This window comes from Syngnathus acus, chromosome 5 (genome assembly GCF_901709675.1).
Source record: "Syngnathus acus chromosome 5, fSynAcu1.2, whole genome shotgun sequence".
NCBI lineage: Eukaryota > Metazoa > Chordata > Actinopteri > Syngnathiformes > Syngnathidae > Syngnathus > Syngnathus acus.
In genome coordinates this window covers 3,141,648-3,165,719 of record NC_051091.1, presented here as the reverse complement: position 1 = coordinate 3,165,719, position 24,072 = coordinate 3,141,648, and the positions used below count along the sequence as shown (strand labels likewise).

Here is a 24,072-nt window from a genome sequence, read left to right as displayed (position 1 = left end):
CCTCTGGGCCGCTTTAACCCTCGTCTGCAAAACGGCGCACCGCTAAGGGTGTCTTTGGAGAAGTCCGAAAGACCAAAATCAAACGTGAGAAACCATCAAAGCTCAGAATTTTGGCGATCAGAGATTTTCAGTCATTTCAATAAAAGCATTTTAGTCATGTCTTTGAGAGATTGTTGTAAATTTGGTCCTTACCAGCCTCTCACGTGGTCCTCAGAGCCACGAGGTCATCATCAAAGTCCTCGTTATCCCTCCCGCTCCGGGTTCTTGTACCTCAGACGAGGATGAATTAGCCAATTATTAGCGGAGTGCCCCTGGGAGGCGTTTGAGGCCCCCCAGCCTTCATTGTGTCACGGCTAGCGCACGTATTCAGGGCCTCAATTAGCTGCCTGCAAGAGCCCGAATCTCTTCCCTCTGAGTAGGTGAGGGAGATTTTAATTCAATTAGGATTAGTTTCCGAATGTCCACTGTTGCCGCAAGCCACTTCGTCTCGCTGCCTCCTTCTTTCGGTTTGGGAACCTCCCAAATGAACGAAGCAGACAATGCACGCATCTAACTTTATTTTGCTGAATGCTCCTGGCAACAGAGGACATGGAAGCTTTGTGTGTTCATTAAATACCTAAAGGGAAATTCATATTATTTTTTTGGGTCACAAAGTTGATTTCTGGAATCTGGGTTTTGAATTATCTGGAAATTTGGAGGGTTAATGGACCTTTGAAGTCAGGAATAAGCACCTCAATCTCGCAAGACTGTAGCTCAGCACATATAAACTAAATTCGCAACGGGCACTTGGACCTGTCGCGTAAATCCATTTTTCAGCAGTTACTGGAAAGGACAAAGCCTTGTTGTCTAAATCAGACCTCCTGCTTGTGTGGCTGTGTGTGATGCTGCAGAAAGGAAGGAAAATGATCTTTTGTTGAAAAAGTGCCCTGGGTTGTGATGGATTAAAGATTAAAGATGTTTGCGTTTCTTGTTTGCAGAAGTCACCACACACACACAAAAGCAGAGCTGTGTTTTGTTATATTTCGTTCCTGTTGCTAAGTGGATTAAATGCATAAACATGTCGGCTTCTATTCTGGATTCCTGGACATTACGCCTGCCAGTGTAATGGAGCCTCATGTTCTGACCCGGGCTTGGAGGTCGAGACTCAGCAACTCGAGTCTATCTATTATCAAGAGAGAGGTCAACGAGGCGTTTAACAAGCGTGTCTGCATGCTGTCCAATGCGGGTCACATGTTCTGACTCCAAGTGAGCAGACAAATGAGAGGGGGGGTGGGATTGTCTTGTCACATGTCCTCCCCCGCTGCTTCAAAACGTCCCGGGCAGTGCTGACAATCAGCCGGTGCCTGTCGCTTTGGTGTGGAATATGCACAGTCTACAGCTTCGCCTGCTTCCTCACATTTAGGTGCACTTCTTGCGCACCCTTCACCCAAACTAAACGGCACAAATCTGTGAGAATGGTGTGCTGAACCAAGTGTAGGGCTCTCACCAATTGCAGCATCTTCATTCAGTCTAGACAAATGGCGACTGTAATCATTTGTTTTCGTGAAACAACAAAGATTGAAAACCACTGCACAGTAAGGCCTTAACTCTCTCCAAAAATTAGCCTCCTTTTAAACATTCCAAAAATGACCGAAAAAACAGAACCAAAGTTCTGTTTGTTGATTAATTCTGAGTCCCCCCTCATCTGTTAGTGATCTCCTGGTCCACCACTGTGAACACTGTGAAGAACAGGGGGGGGGGGGGGTTGTTGAGAGTCAAGAAAAGTTTTTTTAACTGCATCCTGGTACATCCTGCCTTAATGAGGCCCCCCTCTCTGTCTGCCCATCTGTCCCCAGCAGGATTGGTCGCACGGGGCCCCCGTGTTTGTGAGGTATGCTGACAATGCGCAACACAGTCAGTGTAACTTCATGGTGGACAAGCGTCCCTTTTGCCCAGACATGTCATTTCTCACAGATTACTCCCCAGGAGGACAGAGATTAAGACATTTATCTCTCAGACCCCACCCCACCACCACCACCACCACCTCCGATGACCCCTCTCTGGGGTATAGTCTCATTAGCTCGAGCTGCAGTGGCTTGTTAACCTCACTAATCGAAATGGGAACGAGTATAAAGGAGCCAAAGAATTTATTGCCAGGTCCACACTTCAAAGAGGAGAGTGGGGAGGCGGCATCATCAAGTCGTCCGTGTGTGTGTGTGTGTGTCTTCCCTTCTTGTTGGCAACAGCGCGAGTTCCAGATAACTTTCTAATTGGCTATCGTTCCATTTTACGTCACAATCCACGGATGTACAAAATTCGTGTTAGATTTGCAATAGGAAATATTGACCAAAGTAATATTTACGATTGTCAACCGGGATTGTTTTCCAAGCGTATCAGGGAGGAAAAAGACATCCCACACCAGATGACTATTAATATTTTTGAGAAATCCAGTTATCGGGCCTTCGCTGACTTTGATCGTAACAGGTACCCCACTTAAATAGTAAATGGTCTTTGACAACATCTATCTTGCTTTACTGATCAAATCTCAGGTTAAACTTGCACGGGAGTGAACCCGCTGTCAGATTCCACCGTAGTGGAGCTAATGTATGTTTTACAGGGACGTGTTGCAGCCTGCCTCACGCTCTGATCATCTACCAACACGAACACACTCCCATACAACAAACAACTTCGACCTTATTAACGTTTTTAATCGAGGAGTCACGTGCCACATGCCTGCTTTGGCACTTCAAACTTTACCAGTCTGGTTTCAGATACGACTTCTTCCTGCCACCATTTTTTCTTCTCATCTCAAAGGTCCTCGCTTGTATGATAAATGCACGGAATGCATTTTTTTTTTTGCCTTAAACGGACGAGACACTATTAACTTACACACGGATATTTTTGTGCTGTGTTACCACAGTCTACTGTACATTTTTAACTAAACTGGTGCTTTCAAAAGCAAGAAAGAAGTGATGAAAAGCACATTCAAGCACATGGAGCTCCGTGGTGTGAGTGTGTCTCCTTGATAAAACAAATGTATTGACTGCTGATAATAGCGAAGCATTACGGAAACCGCAGCAGTCATTCAGCACGGAGTTCTCCTCGGAATCTATTCAGCCAGGCCGGGAGTGGCAGTCAGCACTTAGCAAACGGCGAAATCCCCAAGGTGCAGAAAGGTACTTTGTCGAGGCGAGCGTGTAATCCATTTATTCAATGCTACATGTTTATCTTTTGGATCTTTGTGTCACTTACGCTGCGCTTGTGTGCTCGCCGTCGTCGTCAGTGACAGCACAAGCCTCTTTTTAGATGGGAGTCAAACAAAGCCAAACGCTTTGGTTTGGTTAGGTCGGCCCGGGTAGGGATTTGGCTCGTCCTGATTCACGGGCGCACACCACAATAGATGCAATGAAATCTGTTAATACCGAGCCCGTTCGCTATTATCCCGTGCCTCGCCTTTTAGGTGCGAGGCAATTCAGCAAGGATGATTTTTATTTGTACAGACAGCCCGACTTAGACTCACAAACAGGCTGACTGACAGCAAATCAAGAATAAGGGCATTTGGAAGTGCACGAGCCTTGAAAAATAAGAACGCATATTTGGACTGTTTTTATGCATCGTCGGAATTTCCTAAATAAACACAGCCGAACCTCAGGTCCAGTTATTCCTTGCTGCTTGTTGCTGTCGGTCTTGAATGGAAACCGTTTCAATTTCGGGTCACGACCTCACATTATAGATTTTTTTAATAGACCCAGGAATATTATGTCTGGAGAAATGACATTAAAAGCACATGATAGGCACCAATGAACAAACGCACACTTTAGGCTGTAAATTAATGAGAGGAACAATTGGCCAATAAATACGGTGGGTAATAGTAAACCAATTATTGCCCTTTCTATATCTTTGGCTCGTCTATTAATTTCTTTTTTTGCGCAAAAAAAAAAAAAGAATCTGTCATTGCACTTGTCACTTTGTGGCACGTCAAACAGCAGAGAATGTATTCAAGCCCGTGGCCAAGTATGACCTTTTTAGGGGGCGCTCAGGCGCAGTTTTCCTCTAATTAAGCCGTCCTTTTTCATGCATACGCAAATTCATACACATACACACCACGAGATGCCTTGCTCATTAGACCGACTCTGGGATCAACAGATTAATTTAATCTGCATAAATGCAAATGTCCTGCTTGGGTTTCCTGAGCGCAATATGACAGTGGTTAGCACTGAGGCTAACCCAAAGGTTAAACGAAAACTCTAAACTATAAAAATAATTACTATAACATAGAATATAATTATATAGCATTAACGCATTACATTATTCATCTGCATGATTTTTTTTTTAACTTCTTTGCAGCCGGAAGCATGCTACAGTACTTCTCAGGCAAGCGGTGCGCCTAATTGGTTTGAGACAATGACCACTTGATGACCCCAATAAGACGCTAACAAAATAATAACCTCGTCACTGGCGCATATTAACCCAATTCTTGAGGATCCTGCAACAAGGCCCGAGCGTGGACGACGCTGGCAAGTCTGTGCCGGCGCGCAGGCGTGACAAAAGAAGTCTTCCTGCCTGCAGAGCTCGTGTGAAGTCAAGCATAGGCGAGCTTTTCCTCATTAGACATGCAAAATAACTAAACACATGTTTACTCTCATTGAAACATCCATCTACCAAAACACGCAATCCACAAATCTGTCAAACTGATTTGGGATCGGGCTCTTTCTTTATCGACAATGAACACAAGTGTGAATTGTGTCACTGTCACCTGGACAGAAAGTTGCCTCAAAGATGAAAAATTCATGCAACTGAACCTAGTTTGCCTTGTAGCTCTCGCACATGGCGTCAAAGCACTTCTGTGGCATTTCAAGAGCCTTTATGAGTGTGTTTGTAGTGATACCTACAAGGCCCTCAGTCGCACCAGTGGGCACGGCGGCTTCCACGGCCCGCACGCCGACCCGTGTCGTGTTGTGCTGAGCGGGGCCGTACGGACGGCCGTTTAACAAGTTCCCCTCCCGCTTTTTTTTTCGCATCTGCCGCCAGCCCTCCCTTGGAGCAAGCCGCAGTGTGAAAAGGTGGGCCAGGGCTTTTGCGAGCAAGAGAGAGGGAGAGATTACAGCACAGGGAGGAGTGAAGTGTGTGAGAGTGTTGACACACTACAGGCTTGGCCTCTAGTAAATACACGGGATATCACACAAGGGGGCCACTGGATGAATGGCGCTGCCTCCCTGGAGAGTAGACACACCGGGCCTGCACTCATTAGCTTCCCTGAGTCAAGGCGGGAGAATAAAAGGGGGCCGGGCGGGCTTTCCCCTGTGACGCCGCCGCCGCTGCCACAAAAGAGAGCCTTCATGGGTGTGTCTCTCAGTTGGGGTCCCAGTGAAATGGAAATGCTGTAATTCCCATGAGCTGATAAATAGTCACAGACTACATGAGATTCCAAGTCAATCATTGTTTCAATTAGTGTCCTTTTTTTGTCCTTTTCAAACAAACTTAAATTGTGTATAGGCTCTCACACACTGTTTCAAAGAGTGTAAACAACCTGTGTGCTCCCAGCTGAGGCCTTTTTTTTGTCTCGACTTTTGCTCGTCACGTTAAGCAAGACGGACGTGCCTGTGAGTTTCCTCCAGCTCGCCTAATTGTGAGCCACTGCATTGGGGAGCTACGGGCCTCCTTCCGCTTGCAGACTCCTTGAGCTCTCCCGCACTCAGCTAAACTGGCTTGGCAGCCGGCGTGTGTACAGTGCCAGGCTGGAGGGCGAGTGTTGCTTCTGCACGCTTGAGACTTTTCTTGCAAGGAGACTCTGATGAATGCTGCTTAGTATCTCCTGTTCTTTTGTAATTTTTTTTTTTTTGGCACGCATCAGTGTATGACTTGTGAAAAGCGCCCGAGTGAGGATTGTAAGTGAGCAGGACACCCGTCACAGGTCCGCCCGTGAGACCCAGTGACACCTGTCATCACGGCTTACATTGAAGACCTGCTACGTTGCACCTCCAGCCTTGCCTCCGTCACTACCACACTAGGGAGGGTCGGGGGTGCGGGGGTCTGGATTAATAGATCCGCTCTGCACTCGCTTCCCTACTGGTAGCAAGGTTAGCGGGCACATTGCGAGCGGAGAGGAGGGAGCGAGGCATGAGGAAAGTCGGCCTGGTTTGTCCTTCAGATGATGCGTTTGAGGCCCTGTGGCTATGCGGCCCACATGACTGCGTGCTTGGGACAAAGAGGCTGCGTGTGTGTGCGCGCTACTAGGATGCTCCACAACAACTTCACTGTACCAGTGTCACTTTGAGATTCTTTCAAAAATATGTGGCAGACAATTAAAATATTGTTCCTCTTTTTCTGTGGATCGCTACTAATTAAAATCTTGTTCCTTTTTTTCTGTGCATCACTATGCCAATAACGTTGCTGTTTAAAAGAAATTGTGCAAGTCACGTTAATATCCAAAGCAAATTTAACCAGGAACACAGAATTGCTAGCTTTAGGGCTGCAAAGAGCCAACTTTATATTTTTAGACTGAAATAAGCACAATTCTTAGTTTATTAATCCATTTAGCAGCTCAATTTAGACCAATGGGTATTTTATGTACAATTAAAATATGAATTAATTGATATAAGTAACTATGCATTTATTGCATTATTCTTATTAAGATATACATTTTCCAGTGAAAGGGGTCAGTTGCATTGCAAAGCACTTTGAGTGGCTAAAAGTATCCAAGCACTGCAGCATGCACTATACATAAAGCCTGTACATAAAACCAATTCAGGCATCAAATGTTGTCGGAACTTAATTGAAACACTTCATTGTGTTTTTAGTCTATGCCGAAAAACTGTGTCTTTGGGGGTTACCGTGCTGCGGCTGGCGGTACTTCACATCCCGGCAACGCAGAGAGCTGATTATTGCTCGGTCGTGAGTCGCCGTGCATAAAGTAGCCGAGACAGAAAGAAGGAAGGGCGGAATGAGGCCTGTTGGCTTCAGAAAGCATTTAACAACTTCCCCTGGAAATTGAAAGAGGAAATAGTTTTGGGCTGGATTGCAGCGGGGGGGCGAATGAAGCCCATATGAGGACCAGATGAAGACCGAGCGTTGCCAAGCTGGCCTGACAGTGGGAGAAAGAGGGGGAAACCGTGGTGGGGGCGCGGGGGGGATTTATGCTTTGATGTCTGTCATTAACATGTTCCGACAAGAACAACAAAACATGAAAACACAAAGTGGGATCATCGTGTATTTGTGTACAAGAGAGTGTTTATGAGGGCATTTAGCAAACTTTTCAACATTCCCCCCCACCCCTCCACCACAGCCTTTCCACTTTAATTCTCAGCTCTGTTCCACACTAATGACTTCCATCCACTTTGTGTTTTCATTAAACCGTGTATGTGTGTGTTTGTGTGCGTGTGTGCGCGCGCGCGCACGAGTATGTGTGTGTAGGCTTGTACATACTGTAACAAAACATGCCGACTCCCCTCACAATGGGGACAGACAATTTTCTTGGCAGATGTTGACCAATGTCGGAAATTTGGGATTTTACAGGAATTTGTGTTATTAAATATTTATAATGAAATAAAACTGTCAGTTAATGTAAAACAAAGAATGCTTGAACTTGGTCGCTTGAAAGTGACTCGGGATCTTCACCCAGCCTAGCTCTTGGGTCACTTGCAAAACTCTATAGTCTCTATTGGGTGCTTTGTTGTCATGGCTTTTGTTTTAGTCATAAAAAGTTCAACTGAGGTCCTGACACATTTTCACCTTTCCAACCGTCACGAACTCCAAACTGACTTGGCGCAGGTGTCTTCCTCGATGCTCGTCCTATTGCTTGTTTTGCAATCAGTCATGGTGTCAAGCCCCCTCTCCGCCGTTCTGCCTTAGTAAGCGGCGGTAAAACAGGAAGGCGGCTGGGAAGTGGGCCAGAAGGCTTGACGATGAGCACGTGACATCCCAATGGATGTTTGGGCTCTTCTCGGATCCATGCACTTTTGGCTCGTAGTCTGGCATCTCGCACTGGCTGGCGGTAGGGCTTGGATTCTTCTCGTGCGCGGCCCGCCCGCCGCCGTGCTCTCGGATCAGCGCATGACTAAGGCACGCGTTGTGACATTTGGTGGTATTTGCATATTCATTTTTGACATTAAAAATCCTTCTCTGGTGCCTCAGGTGTTCTCCACGCTAAGGATCCAGTTCCTCACGTCCTCACTAAATGAAATTGACCCGACAGTCGGGCTGATAGCGAATCTGAACCACCCGGTTGGCGAGAGAAAAAAAGGCGACAGAGCACTCAGGGAAGTCTAGCTCTGACTCACTCTGGTTTTAATCAGGTCGGAAAAGCTGTGTTGTCATGCGATGATGCAGAGTCCAACTCTCGCCCTCAGGTTGGCACGCAGGTCAATGGCGGTGGACCCGGAGAGACGAAGTCCTGGTACACGCATACTCATTTGGTACATATTATACGATTTTTTAATTTTAAATGTATTAAATGTTGGTGATCAAAGTAGTGCTTTGGCGCCATCTTGAAAACCATGTTGAAGTGAGGGCTGTAGCTCTTTTTGCCGTTTTGTTCCCAGAAGCATTCAAGTATCACATGAGCTACATACGTAAAACAAAGCGGCAGGAAGCTAACCGACCAGTGGCAGAAAAAAAATAGACGAGCGGAATGGGTGAGCCAGACGGGAGAGGAGGGTAGGGGGAGAGAGTGTGGGTGACCGCGGGGCCTGTTTGTGAAGGCGACGTTGGCGGTTAAGGGTTTGGCCCCGAGCACCGGAGCTGTCACTGAGAATTACAGCGAGGGTAAGAGTGTAAGCTGCCCCAACGCTGCTCCACTCAGCCTGGAGGGGCACGTGGGGTCGGCCGCCCGACTGCTTGAAGGAAGACGGAATGCCCGTTTGTGCCTAACATTTATCGTCACACACCTTCCGATGGGTTGACGATTTGTGATTGAAATTATTCAAATGTCTACAATTGTCTGCCCAACCGTTTTCTGAGCAGAGGAGGGCAAAAAAGCAAATGAATTATTCAAAATTATTTTTTGTTATTGTTTCGATTGTTTGTCTTAATTGTATTAAGCTTAGTTTGTTGACTAATGAGCTATTTGCTGGCACACGTTAGCTAGGCATCATGTCAACCCAATTTCAAATTGCAATATTTTGTTTTTCTAAACCTGCTCATGCAACTTAAAAAGTAAAAGTGCAAGACCGATGATTAGCGCTGCCTACAAGCCAAAATATTTACTTTTGCTAGCGTCAACTCGATCAGAGATGGCATTTATTAAAGATGATTGAGCTTGTCAGCAGCCTTTGATAACCAACAACCGCTAATGTGAGTGCTTCATCTTGTGGCTGCACTAATTGTTATTACGCAAAGCCCACGGGCAAAAGTGGCTGCCCAACCATGGCAAGTTGCCGCAGGCTTGTTTGGGGGGGAAATGTATTGCGCATTCCCAAAGGCTGCAATTATATATGCATTTTTACAATGCACTTAAAATACCTTATAGGCCTCTAATGAAGACACTTAATGCACACATGTACCGTTGTAGTTATTGTTTCAAATAATAATTCAGGGACACTTTGTTGACAACAACTGAACATGATAATATGAAAGTAGGTACAAACATTGTCAAAGATAAGAAAAAATAAATGCCATTAACCAGTCCATCATTCAAAATTCTGTAAAGACTGTTCACAAAATTTTCAGAGAAAGAGACCCCCCTAGTGTTACTTAGTGGCACCGCATTCATTTAAATGCAAATTATATTCTATTTGTAAATCAAAAATATAAATGCATATAGACACACTGTCGGACGTATACACCATTGAGAAAAAAATCCACATTGTAAAAATTAAGAATATCTTTTTTCGTTATTTATTTATTTTTAAATACATTCATCAATACAGTACATACAAGTGGCATAGAAAAATGGATGGATGCATAAACAGATCAAGTATACAGTACAGTATATGGTTTATATATTATAAATAACATGATATACTTGATATAATTCATGAAAGACATACTCACATATTCAGTGGAACATTAATATTTGTTTTTCTCTGTCATGTGACCTTCAGAGCGATTCTTTTCAAGTCATCCATTTTCTATGCAGCTTGTCCTGCTGCCAATAAATACGCATGAGTGCTATGTTTGTGTTTAATGTTATCACTTCCCCAAACTGATAAGAGCAAAGGAAAACAAAAATAAAACAAACACATTGTGTGTCTTTACTTGAAATATCCGTTAGCAGAAAATAAAAACACAGAGGCAACTTAAATGCAAATCCATTCATATGACATTGTGTCATGATTTACGTAATGGAAACGCTGTAGGGCCAGACATGAGAATGCAGCCACAACCCAAAGCATTCAGGTGTGGAATTCCAGGTCTACTAAAGGGTTAAAAGGGGGTCAGGGGAAGAGGTCAAAAGGTTCTGCAGGTACCCCCGCAACCTTTTTCTCCTCTCTGTCACACGCACACACACGCACACACGCACACACACACGTGCGCGTGCACAGGAGCTTTGTGAAGCTGTCTTTTGTCATGCACACACAGCTGGGCAGGGCTCCAAAATGCAGACGACATGCCAGGTTAAGTGACGGGTGTGGCCAGGTCACAAAGATCAGCATCTCTTTTAATTACCCAGGACGTGCAGCCATATTTCAGCTTGCGTGCGTGTGCGAGAAAGCAGAAGCAGGGGGTTGGGAGAGCTTTTAGACTCAACAGCATTCCAATAACAACCTGAAACCTTCAATGGATTACAAGTGCAAAGGCCCATTTGTGCCTTGCTATGGACCGACTGGGAGGAGACAGTGTGCCTTTGACCCACTGGGCTCCAGGACAACTATGAAAATGGGCAAAGCATGAACGCTTTAAGGAAGATGCAAATTAATGAGTCGTCTTCTCACCTACTTTCTTATTTCTGATGCCCGGAGGCAACGGCGCGCTATTCTGGAGATGTTTGGAGCATTCCAAACAGCCTCCAGCTCTTGCCGTTTTGTCTTGTGCTTCAGGTGCTTCAAATCCAAAGACCCGCTGCATTTTTGTTCAACTTGTGTATTACAAATTGGAACAACAACACTCATATGTGAGTATACAGTATCGAAGGAGATTAATGGCTTTAAAAAAACACCCCAGGATGATCTGCTGGATTGGATACGCTCATTTCTGGCGGTGTTGTTATTGTTTTCTCCACCAGCACAACATGTTCCATTATTTCAGAAAGTGCAGATCAATGGAATGCACGTCAAAATTGAATTCCACTTAAATATATATTCAACTAAATTGAGCAAATTTGAAATTGCCTGGAGTTGCCTGCAATCGCTTGGTCTTTTTTTGCAGTCATAACTGAAAGAGCCATGTGGAAGAGTCAAAGTGTAAACTAGAACAAACTCAACTCTCCTGCATCATATTAGTATTCATGATGTTATCATTTGAAACGTTTGAGGGGACTTTTTGGTAACCCCCTTTTCTAGTCAGCTAACGAATGCCCCGTCGCCAGGTAACAGCTCTTTTCAGCTGTTTACAATAAACACTGCGATAGGCATCACACAAGACCGGCCCCTCGGGCAGAGGAGAGGGAAGATTAACAAAGAAAGCGGGAGGAAAAAGAACACAACTAAATGCATCACTATGATGCTGTGTGTGGAAATGGAAAGGTAGATCAATTAATGAAGCATTATTAATGAATGTAAAATGTGATACATGAAGAGAAATTGGGCAAAATTGTATTATTACATTTCTGGTTACAGGTTAAAGTTGATGAAATGCAACAGTTGACGATTGTGTGATAGGCAGGCCGTTTGTCACTTTTTTTTCAAATCTTCATATTTACACTGAGGCCATTGCGTGACTACGACAGGGAAACATTTTGACAAGCTGACTGCTCAGTGCAACGCAATTACGGGAAGGCAGATTCTTATGTGGATGCCATCACTTGGAGTCTTCTTATCTTTCAGAGTGAGTGGCAGCGGGCCCTGAGGCCAAGCGGCGGCAGCGGGAGGAACGCTGAAGATCAAACCCACGCAGCTCCATGACCCGCTGAGGAAGTTGAGGTGGCAGTAAAAGAAGTTGAAATTGGTAAAAGTGCTCCAAGTGTGTACGTGTAAGTGTGTGTGTATTATATCTGTGTTAGAAGCTTCAGGGTAGGCATCAATGATGTACAGTTTAAAAAAAAATTGCATCACGCCAATGACAAATGTTCACTTTGCAAATATTCTTGCCAGGATTGTATAGGAACTTTAGCAAAAAGTGACTTTCAAGTCATGATGCGTGCTGTGTTATGTTCTGACAGAAAGAGAGAGAGAGAAGTGGAGAGAGTGAGTTACAGCTGCTGACAGGACAGACGGAAACTCAGCCGAACAATTCCCAGTGAAAATGAGCCGCCGGCCGGGGAGATTAGTAAAAAAAGCCAGAAAAAAAAGAAAGGAGGAGGTCGGTTAGGATGATGAAAATGATCCACGCCCTGGGGGGGCGCTGCCTCCTAATGTGACTTATTCCCTCGCAGCAATTAAGCAGACTGACGTTCAGCGGAGAGGTCTTGCATTCTTTTGAAGTAGTGAGACTCGGAGATTGCAACAAGTTCCAACTAGACTGCTTTCCAATGCACGAGGAAGATTTTTTTTTTTTTTTACAATCAGGGGTCACTCAAAATCCTCCCAAGGCCATAATGATGGCATTATGATGTCATCAATTGGCAACTCTGAAAAATATCAGCTGCTACTTTTAATTTTTCTTATGTAATAATTCTTACATGTGACAGTGTATAACGTTCTGTAAACTTCTCACTAAAAGCTTTCTTTCACCAAGCACTCCATCTCACGTTTTCTGCTGTTAAAAATGACGATTTTTCGTGGAGTTGAGTTGTGAATCAGTCGTTGTGCAGGAAGGGCCCCCGCCACAAATCACGCATGTAACACCTTTCTTCTGCCTTGACAAGGTCATCGCTTTGCCTCCGAGGCACCAACGAGTTAGCGGCGGCTGTCAGGTGAGAATGCACTGGTTATTTCATTGTTCATTTGTTTATGAGCAAAATATTGTAAATGTCACAGAGGCTTGACAGAAAGCGGGCAACCAACAGTCGTCAACGTCTTAGCCGCACTTGCAAATGACACATCTGCTTGGAACGGGTGAAAAGTGGTCACCACTTTGGATAATTGCTGTAAATCTGCCACAATGTGTCATGTAGTCTTTTTGAAGTCACAAAAGTTTCAAGCTAAACTACAAACTTAGCTTAGAATTTGCAGTTGTGAAAAGGCCAAAACAACAAAAGATATTATGCAAAATTGACTTTATTTTTCACTTGTAAAATCAGCAAATGTCTCCAGAAAGCCCCAATAACATCACAAAATGTCACTAGATTTGTTGCGAGCCACTTTTTAAAAAATAATTTAGTAATGTTTTAAATCAAAGCTTCTATTTGACAATGACCAATCGGCGCAGTGACACGATTAGCGACGAGCACTGTTGACGAGCGCTCTTGATGCTGATGAGTCTGCCGGCGATTCACTGCGGGCCAGCTTTGAAATGTCACTCTCAGTTGAATCTGTGGCGTGATTCATTTCTCCGACTCGCCCAGCACTGCATGATACTGAGCGGGCAGAAATGTCAAAGAGGATGGATTTTTCAGAGGACATTCCAGAGTTTTGTCATCATTTGTGTAGAAAGGAACATCAACAGACTCTCAGTAGAGAAAAAATCAAAAGAAAATGTAAATGAGCAAAGAGATACTGCTGTGACCCACAAGCCTATAAGCAGATTTTTTTTTAATGAGCATCACCTTCTCTCTTCTTCTTGATGTGAATGTGAATGATTCAGCATTCAGGTCTACACTTAATGATGCAATAGGAATTGGATGGTGGCCAGTTGGGGAACAACATTTGGTTCGGTGTGCCTCAGGGCTCTATTGTTGGTCCTCTGTTCTTTAATAACGACACTCTGTAATTCAAATCGAATGCTTGCAATTGCTCTTGCTATGTTTACATATGTTTATTTTTTTACATATCCAATGCAAACTGGGGCGACTTGGTGGGGTACCGGTTAGCACGTCCGCCTCACAGTTGTGAGGGTGTGGGTTCGATTCCACCTCCAGCCCTCCCCGTGTGGAATTTGCATGTTCTCTCCGTGCCCGCCTGTTAGGGTACAATTGTAGTCGTAAATATGTTTAAATGCAACTATACAAAGTCAATGATCACTTCATTTCAAGCATTTAATTCTGGTTATGTTGTATTTCGGTCACTACGTCACTCTCCTCTTATTTTCAAATTCTCTATCCAACTAGTCTTCTCAAGTGCAACTTAATGACTTTTGGTCTCCAGGGCATAACATGTGGCTAATTCAAATTAGCCACCCACTGGATAATTAGAGGGCGACGTTTCCAGACAGGCCTGTCATTGTGTGTCATTCTTTTACGAATATTGTCCAAAGGCCTTTGGATGTGCTGTGTGACTGCACATACAGTATCAGTGTCATTCTTCAAGTCAGTTCAAATGACAAAATCACAATTGATGGGCATAAACACGCATTGTATTTTAAATCTAGTTTAATATAAAGTAAAGTTTGTTCACATTTTCTGTGGTGTTCTTTTGATGCTCAGTGTGTGTGTGTGTGTTTATTACTTGACCCAGAGAGGTTGTTGGTGCTAATTAATATTATCAGGTTGGATTTTCCAAACTTGTATGAGTTAATTAAAGGTGTGAAATGTTGGAGCGCAGCTGTCAGCTGGATGACGGGAAACTGTAACGTGCACAACACAACACACTTTTGGACGGTTGAACGGTAAGAAGTAAATGTTGCCCGTTAATTAGGAATAGGCGGACGCAAACTTGACGAGGATCTGCTCAGATTAGTTCCTGAGGTCTGCAGGCTGCTTGTGAGGATGTATTGTGCATTTGCAATGTCGTGTCTTGTGATTACCTCTCTCGATCACTTGTCCCACTAAAGCAACCGCAATTGCAACCAGGGTACTTTGAATATGATTATTTTAACATTTAACAAGGTTGCTAGTCCATAATTTTTAACCATCATGTTAATTTGATTGGTATAAGTGAGAGTTAAAAATCATTGCTTCTGTCACGAAAAAGTAGATCAAGGAAAAGATCCCAGGAGCGCTTCAGCATCAGCATTCTTTTAATTGTCACATTGTGTGGTTTGGACATTGCTAAGGCATCCCGACACTAACCCATCAGCACCATTCAGATCTATAACTTTTCACACTATCTGTTCAGGCCCTGGAGCTCTCCTCCACTTGCTGCTTTTGTATGAAAATGCAGCCTATGTGTCTCCAATAAATCTTCCTGAGTAATGACGCCCTAGCTAGGTGATTCATGAGCCGGCTGACAGCTCAAATTGCCGGTGTGAATCTCTGGCACGGCATGAGTCGTCCCAGCCAACTCTCTCTCTCTCTCCCTATCTCTCTCACTCTGGCCTTGGGCATGCAAGGCGGGTCTTGGGAGGGGGAGGTGGAGGTCAGAGCTAGTACCAGAGTCAAAGATTTACCCTGTCACCTTCGGTCTGAGCTGGATAATGGCGAAACGAATTGTGTGCGTAGAGATCATCAACATCATGTTAACAGTGAAGCCCAGCCTATTCGCAGTGAACAATACATACAAAAAATGTACAGTCATTTTATATTACACAATTTATACTAATTATCCAATGCAATATATAAAAATGTAGGCTTAAAATTAAATCAGCCGCTTAATACTTTGGCCTGTCCTTGCCAGCCTCCTCAGAGGTTTTTATGTGGACACTGATACGTTTAAAATTCACGCTGGTTTGCATCCAATCTTCTTAGCGCCAGAATATGAATAAAATCTGAAATACAATTTAAAATATAAAATGCATGCATTATGAAGACATATTATGTCAAATATTCCCTTTTGTGCGCGTCAATCCAACAGTGTCATAAAATGTGATGACTGTAAACATCCTTTGGTGTGCATGTGAAGGGCCTGAAATTCCAAGCTGTAATCGACCGTAGAGAAAGCGGTTGTAAAAAGAGCCTTACATAAAGTTAATTAACAAAAAGTTAATTATAAGGTACACTGACAGTTCTGCCGTTTGATCCCTGACACATTTGATGGGCTCCGGAGGATGGGGTTGCAGAGCCGGTTCAGACCTCCGAGGCAAAAATATATCAAGGGGCCTCCCTAACTAAGTCATCCAGCATTGTGCAATATTTTCACTCATGTTCCTCACAAAATTAACCACAGAAGAAGGGCAATGGGTAGCCCAACCATAAAAAGATTGCCTTGCTTACCTGACTGCTGTTATTTTTACTCATTGTCATAAAGACACCTCTTTCTTTTTTTCATTCCCCGATTTAAAGTGCGGCTACGAGTCTACGACACACTGCTGCAAGCCATGCAGCGCTGCTCGTCTACAACACACATGACAAAATCAATAATGACGTCACGCGAGGCCTAACGCGAACAGCGTAGTGCGCGTATTGGGCGCCGCCACTGATGGGGAGAATACAGCAAGAAATGCAGCAACAATATTATTTGATAGCATTTCACATTTTATTCCAAAGGTAATAATTAAAAAAAAAAAGCATTGAATCATATCAAAGTTATGGAAATAGTAAATAGTCTTTTCAAATTATGTCTGCCTCCTTTTAGCCCAATCTCAATATTGCCAGATAAATAAGTCTTGTAAATTAAAAAAATAATACAAATTGCAGAAAAATCAACAAATTGCGTCCTAGACGTTTTGCAAACCTTGAGTATCCTTTTCTACAAAAAAAATCATGTAAAAGCTTCATTAAGTTGTTCAACAATGGTTAACAAAAACGCCGCATTGCTTCCTGAACAGAGGCTTAGGGAAATTAATGAAAGCTTTGGTGAATGAAATAAAGGCTCTTTTTGTTAAATCCACCATTTCCCCATCATGTTGTTCCAATTTGTGTTTGTCCTGAAGGACCCTGGTTCCATACGAAAAACACATTTCCACTGTTGCATCAGTGCAGCCATTGAGCTTTTCTCTCCACTTTTCGTTTGTTTGCTCCCCTTTGACTTTGCATCTACATCAAATGTAGTCATAATGTTTGGGACATCAAACACCCCCTTGAGGGGTTCTTGCGGTCGGTATTCCCAGAGACTTGCTGGAACAAATGACAGACCGGAGCAGAAAGGCTTAGATGAAGAAATCAAGACAACGATTTTGTGGGGCTCAGCATTGCCACCACAGTTGTGCACTAACGTGGACCACAAGAGCATCACACGAGAACTCGGACTGAAATTCAAACAATACATTACGTCACAGACAAACTATGACTATTTTCCCTTCACATTCACGTCATTTATGAGAAACTGTGACAATGTCTATGAAACAACAACAAAATATCATTAACAACAACAAATGTGTGAATTAATTACATTCAATTAGGTCAAGTAAAAGTTTTTGACTCACTACAATGCATTAAAATGAGTACTTGGTGATAACATGACCCTCATCTTCCTCTCATTTTTTTACGTCATAAACACCTGGCATTTGAACAGGAGTGTGTAGACCAGGGGTGTCCAAACTTTTTGCAAGGAGGGCCAGATTTAGTAACGTGAAGGGGCCCGGGGGCCAATATTTTTTTTCGCTTCTCTTCCGGGGTGGGGTGCTAATGGGACGTCAAACGCTGCGCGTTCGCTTCTCTTCCCGGGGGGGTGCTAATGGGACGTCAATGCTGCGTGTTCGCTTCGCTACAGAGTTGAGCTCAAGCTTCATGTGCGGGCCATATTCAATTATGTTTTCAGAATTTGCTGCGGGCCGTAGTTTGGACACCCCTGGTGTAGACGGTCGGTCACTTCATGCTGAAACTTTCTCTCATCAGAGGAGTTTTGCCGTAAAAAAATGGAAAAGTGTGCAGTGTGTGCCTCCGGCTGAGGAGAACAATTGTCTGGAAGTTGTGTGATCAATATTTAATTTCCGCTCATTTGACATTTTTGCTCAATAAATACGAAGTTAAATGAAGTACTGGTCTATGCTGGTCTACTCTATACAACTTGACGCCTGCTGAAAAAACTTTGAACCTTTTTGAAAAAGTAGTGTATAAATGACGTTCCCTAGTAATTAGTTACATTTATGAGGGAGTAATTCAATTACTAATTCAATTACTTTTTGGGAAAAGTAACTCATAACTAATTAATTACATTTTGGAAGTAATTGGGCCAACACTGAAAGTGACAAAGAAAATCTTCAATCCATTTATCCATCCATTCATTATGCACTGAAAACAAAAAAACCTTTGGATTCTTTGGATTTACTTACTTAGTTCAGACATTTACATCGATTGCACATGATACAAATATGTTAAACTAATATAATTTATTTGAACAATTTCACGGGAAACAGTAGAAAATGGTCAGTTTGGCACTTATTAATCATATGCAATAAAAGGTGTTAAAAAGTGCTCACTTTCAGATTGAAAAATAAACATTTTCCTGGACTTTTCGTTCTTATATTTGATAGTACTGAACGACAGTATTAAAAAACACACTGTAGGAAGACCATGATGAAATTGACCACTTGATGGCAACATTGTTGCAGTCTTGCTATCTCAGTGCATGTTGGCTCTGACAGGGGGAGACGCAGGCGCAACTTCTCCGTTCATAGTCAACTCCGGCGTATCGGAAAGGTCCCAGGTCAGGGCTCCATTCTACTTCTTGTTTTTGTAGGGTGGTGCACAAAGGTCATTTGGGACAAGCTGAATTATTCCTACAAATGAAGCAAACGAACAATGAAGTCACAAGCTCTGGCTCCATCTTGTGGTACTCAGATAAAAAGGACATTTTTACATTAGGTTGATTGGTCTGAAGCGTCCATGTATATGTGCATAGCATATATATATTTTGGTCCAATCAGATTTCACCCCCCATGTGATTCTAATGTGATTCTCAAAATCATTAGTGGTGGCTGCTATAAATGTTTTATTCCAAGTACCACTTAAAAAAGCACTTAGCTTTGTTGGCTAGACTTTAACCCTTTTTTTTTTTTTTTTTTAAATCTCAATGACACATGCCGAATATTGGACAATAAATCAGCCATCACTGATTCATCACTTGAGGACAAAATGATTGTTGCGGCGACCTGGGAGGTGCGCATCTGTCTGTGGGTGCATGTGACCACAAGGGGTCACTGCAGCGGTATGACGTGAACGCGCAGCACGCAGTGGAGCTCCTCAGAGCGCCTCAACAGCTTAGCGCAATCTATCCTGATTGGGAGCGCGCACACGCCAGGGTTTATAAGCAGCAAACAGCTCAATCCTCTTGTCCAGTGAGCAACACAGCAGTAGCAACGAATCGCACTGAGCTCCACGGAGAAAGGAAAAAAACTCATGGGAAGAGGAGACCAAGGTGAGCTCACAGTTCTCAACTGGACTCATTTAGTTTAGTCTTTATGACAAACATTAAGTTGTGTATTGACTTTTGTTTGAAAGGATAACTTTATGTTCAAGGCCTTTTCTTTCTTTCTTTTAGTAAAAAGAACTGAACTTTATCTACATTGTTTATTTGGAAGAAAATTGTACCTTTTGTTTGAAAGGACAACTTTATGTTCAAGGCTTTTCTTTCTTTCTTTTAGTAAAAAGAACTGAACTTTATCTACATTGTTTATATGGAAGAAAATTGTACCTTTTTGTTTCAACTCATCCATTTTTTTTGTATGTGTTTTTAAAGGTTTTTCACCTTTCGCTCATTAAAAACCCGAACAAAGAGTGGAATCCCAGTCTGGTCAAGTCCTTCCTTTTCAAGTGTGGAAACCCATGATGTTAAAATACACGTGCCAATTATTTTGTCCTTCTTACATAAAAGCAAACAGACATTGGTTGGACATTTTGCATCAGAGCAGCAATGCAAAATGAAAATGTCAAGCCTCAGTAGGCCACTCAAAAGTTTTTGGGTATTTGCCGCCTGCAGTATTTAATCTCAAACGGTCAGCTCCATGTTGCTCCACAATGCGGCTGGACTGACAAGAGAACAGGTGGTGCTGTCACATAGGCATTTTGCCAGGGACTCTAGTAAATCGTCCCTTCAGTATACAAATCGACTCTGGCGTTCCCCTTTTGGGTTGATGTCGAGTGATGGGCCGAGCGAATTAAGTGGAACGTGCTGAATGACTAATGGCAGCCAGATGGAGAAAGGAAGGTGTGTAAATTGGTGTTTGAATGGCCAGCTTTTTCTCTAATTCTGTTGAGCCAAACGTGCGAGTCAAATTGCATCTTTGAACTCCCTCGGGAATGAAATAAAGGACTAATGAAAAAAACCTCTGTCTCCACCTTGTGGTTTTGAATTGAATTGCCTGCATTCATTTGAATTTACGGGTTATAGGGGAAATGTTACTTGTTTTGGGGAAGACCAAAAGGCATGTTACTCGTTTTGTGCTGAGGCCAAAGCTTTTTCTAATAAAGAATACGGCTTTGACTGCAGCTGCTGGTATTTTGGTGTCAAACAACGACATTGTCAAATGTGAGTAGATCGTTTTTATTAGGCCATAGCCTTGTCGAATGGAAAAGTCGTACTTTGCAGCTATCTGGGGCAAACATAAACTTTGCTGGACTCGTTCCCTCATTTACTTCCTCCTTTGAAAGTCTCCAGAACTTTTTGTCAAGAAAAAGCTCGGTTAATTTTTGCTTATTCATTTCCCCTTTGTTGGTCGCCGGTTTTAAATTTGCATCCGTGTCATTTAGTGGTGATTACCGAAGCTTTACACGGATGACAAATCGGTTGTCCTAATTTGAGCCTGATTTACATTTTGACATATTAGCTATGTCATTAAACCAAGTTAAACAGAATATGTCTTCTCTTGGAATATTAATAACCCAATAACCATGGTTATTTTTCTTCCTTCTTATTGTCCTGACACCATTTTCTTCAATGTTGGCGGCAATGCCGTGGGCCTAAAAAGCCTTAATAAATGGAAAAGTCATCTGTCATTCCATCTAGCCTTGCTGGCACTTCTCATTCTTTTGTTTGGTGTGGAGTGAACTCCATTTAGTGGGAGATTTAGCAATCTCTGTGGCTAAAGCGCCATTTAAAAAGCCCACAGAGAGGAGAATATAGTGGGAGCTTTTTACAATGCCTCCAACCATGTTTTGTGCTATTTTATGACTTTTTTTTTTGGTTGGTTTATTTCCTACACAACACTGCTAAATAGCTTCGTTTTCCCCAGTTGAAAGAGAAAGCTCTGCAGACCTCCCACTGACAAGTGAAAAATAGCAGGTGACACTTCTCCTGTCTGGTGGGAACCAGACAAGTGTTGTAGGCCATCGCTTATTCATGCACCTGAGAGCTGCACACGAATCTCATGCTAGCTGCTCCTTGAGTCGGGCTATAAAGTACAGCAAGGCAGACTAAATCTCTTTGCAAGGCCCTTGGAAAAATCAGAGCGGATTACCCGCCTTTGCCTTGCCCCACATGGCCGTCAGAAGCCATACGGGAACGTAAATCGTACGAGTTGATGTTTACGAAAAGCTGCAAAACCTAATTGAGGGGAAAGATGCGGAATGTAGGTAATTCTGCAAAATAATCAAAAACAAAAAAATCATTTCGGGAGTCAAATATTTTCCAGAGAGCTAACCTTGATTTGTAATGTGAGCATGTGGTACAAAACCGAAAGTATAATTTAAGTTTGCTTTTGTCACTGTCTGTAATGTGCCGTAGTGGTGGCCTTGAATCTTTCCTGAATCAAGTTGATGAATTGCTCATCACTTTCTTCCATCTTGGTTGCCGTGTCGTCAATACACGTGCTATGAAATGTAAATGAGATAAGCGAAAGAGTCTTTGCCTGCCGTCGATCCTTTTTTTTTTTTTTTTTTTTTTTTTTACTCTTGCGGTTTATTTTTTTATTTTTTTGCCTTTGTCACTTGCATTTCTCTTGTGTAATGATTCACGATCCGACGGCCAATCAGCATGATCATTAGTCACCGCTGCCCGACAGCGGCTGATTCGTACTGAGGGCACAGCTCTAATAGCCGTGTGATGCATTACTGCAGCTAGGCAGACTCCAGCTACAAGATGCTAACGCTGAAAACAACAAATGAAGCGAAACAAGCCTAAGTGCTATATTTGTATGCTTAAATGCAATCAGCACATTATTTTTTTTAGTTTTAAAGCCATCTTTTAAATTCACAAAATACATTTATAAAAGTCACTGTGGTTGTAACTAAAAAGAAATGTTTTGGTGCTCTATTCATGTGAAATCAGTAGGTTATCTGTGTCACGGATCGGATGGAGCAGGGCGACCAAATGCAGCTTGGACCAGGGTTTATTGGCGAAAACAAACAGACTCAGGAAACTGACATGACTTAACAAAATAACTTGACTGACTGACCGGGACATGGCAACAAGACAGTACGACAACAGACGTGACATCAACGATCCGACGGAGTGCAGGGCAGACACTACAGGTAACAAGAGGCAGGTGATTACATTGATTGTGAGGGAACACAGGAAGGGAGGGGCGATACGAACAGAAACCATGGTAACCTAGACATAATAAAGCACCCGGTGACGAGACGTGACAATCTGAACAGCTTCAGTGCACTTCAAGGCTGGAGCACACATAAAAAGCTTTTTTCCCCCCACTCAAACCATTATCACAAAGTTGGAAGAAGAGAACGGCAATCTACTTTGAAGGTGTCGAGCGGAGTGTTTCATGAGGACAGTTGAGCACGTCAACAAATCTAAAGGAGGTGGTCGTGGACTTGAATTTGCAAACGCAGAGGGTGGCGGCAACGGCACCATACACAACGCGCATCATTTCAATGGCCTCCAGCGATAATTGCCAAAGCTTCAGTCAAGTATGTGAGACAATGCACCATGCTGACAACTTGATGCAGGGAAATCTTTTGTCCAGGATAGGAAGGCCTCTGGCTGGCTGAATGGAGATGGAGGAGGTGGACAAGCAGCTCACGCAAGAGATTCAGGAGGTAGGGGCTAGCTCGCCACTTTCTGACAACACACCAGCGTGTAGGAGTGTTCCATCAACACCAGGAAAATAATGAGCACCACCGGAACAACGGCACAAAAGCGAAGGGGCCAACACGGAAGGTCGGCGACACAATTTCAAAAGCCAGAAAGTTTCTGGTTTTCCCTACTGCTGATAAACCTCCATTTAACGCTGACTGGCTCTTTAATAGCGGCAATAAATAGAGCGCTTCAGTAATAAGCACTTTAAATCGGAAAGGTAGCACACACTAACAAAAAGAAAGTCTTCAAACAAGTCGGCAGGTGAAGATGGTCCAAGGAAAATACGGCAGGAGCTTTCGGAATTGTTGCTTTGTGCATTGTCGAACTTTTACATGGAATTCATTTGACAATGTTACTGCGGGAAACAGCAGTCCAGTTGTTTTGATTAAGCAACAGCGTTGTAGCCTAAAGAGAGTAAGCCAATGCATGAAAAGGTTATTCTATCTACTCGGAGGGGGTGATTAATTCCAAAGTCATCTCATGAGAGTTTGACAAGGTTAGAGGAGAAACGACGGCAGTGGAAAAACTGTTGAAGTCGTTGACCCCCAAAGAGGCGACCGTTGGACCAGAGTTAATCAGATGCTGGTGAACCCTGAAATATTATAATGACGCTTTGAAGGGACAAGGTGGATGCTATTTCAACCTCCGTGATTAGAATTGTTCTCTTTCCATAATTGACGAGCAGCAGCGAAACATGCGTTTGCCTTTTCACCAAATAAAAAGTGACTCATCAAAAAGTGATGACTTTGACATTGTGTTATTGCATGTCGGACGCCGCTGCATCTATCCGTCTTGCTGTGCCCTAATTGATAACCTTGGCGCGTCCAGTCTTCTCAACCACTGACTGATCGGCGTAATCGTGGGGATTATTATTAGTGAGATACCCGACTCCTCCGCCCCACCACCAAACGCTATTCATCACATCAAGACTTAATTGGATTGCTAATTGATGTGTAGAAAGCCATGTAATTGCACTAAAAGGCACTTTCTGGTGAGTGGCAAAGGGGGTGGCGGCAAACACTCACTCTCAGACGACGTGTTTGTCCGTGGCGCGGTCACTCAGCGGAACATGTATGACCATGTGAAACAAGTATGAAGAGGGCGACAAACATTTAACCCCAGTATCATATGAGGGTCAAAGGTGAGCATGTTGATTATGTTAAAATTCCATTCC

At 43.2% G+C, this 24,072-nt stretch overlaps 1 long non-coding RNA gene across 1 annotated transcript; it reads left to right on the top strand.

Annotated features, from left to right (window-relative positions):
• Positions 1–3,070: 3,070 nt before the first annotated feature.
• Positions 3,071–12,040, top strand: LOC119123097. Its single transcript, XR_005098001.1, has 2 exons — positions 3,071–3,155; positions 11,901–12,040. It is a non-coding gene; the product is annotated as an uncharacterized LOC119123097 (long non-coding RNA).
• The last annotated feature ends 12,032 nt before the right edge of the window (positions 12,041–24,072 follow it).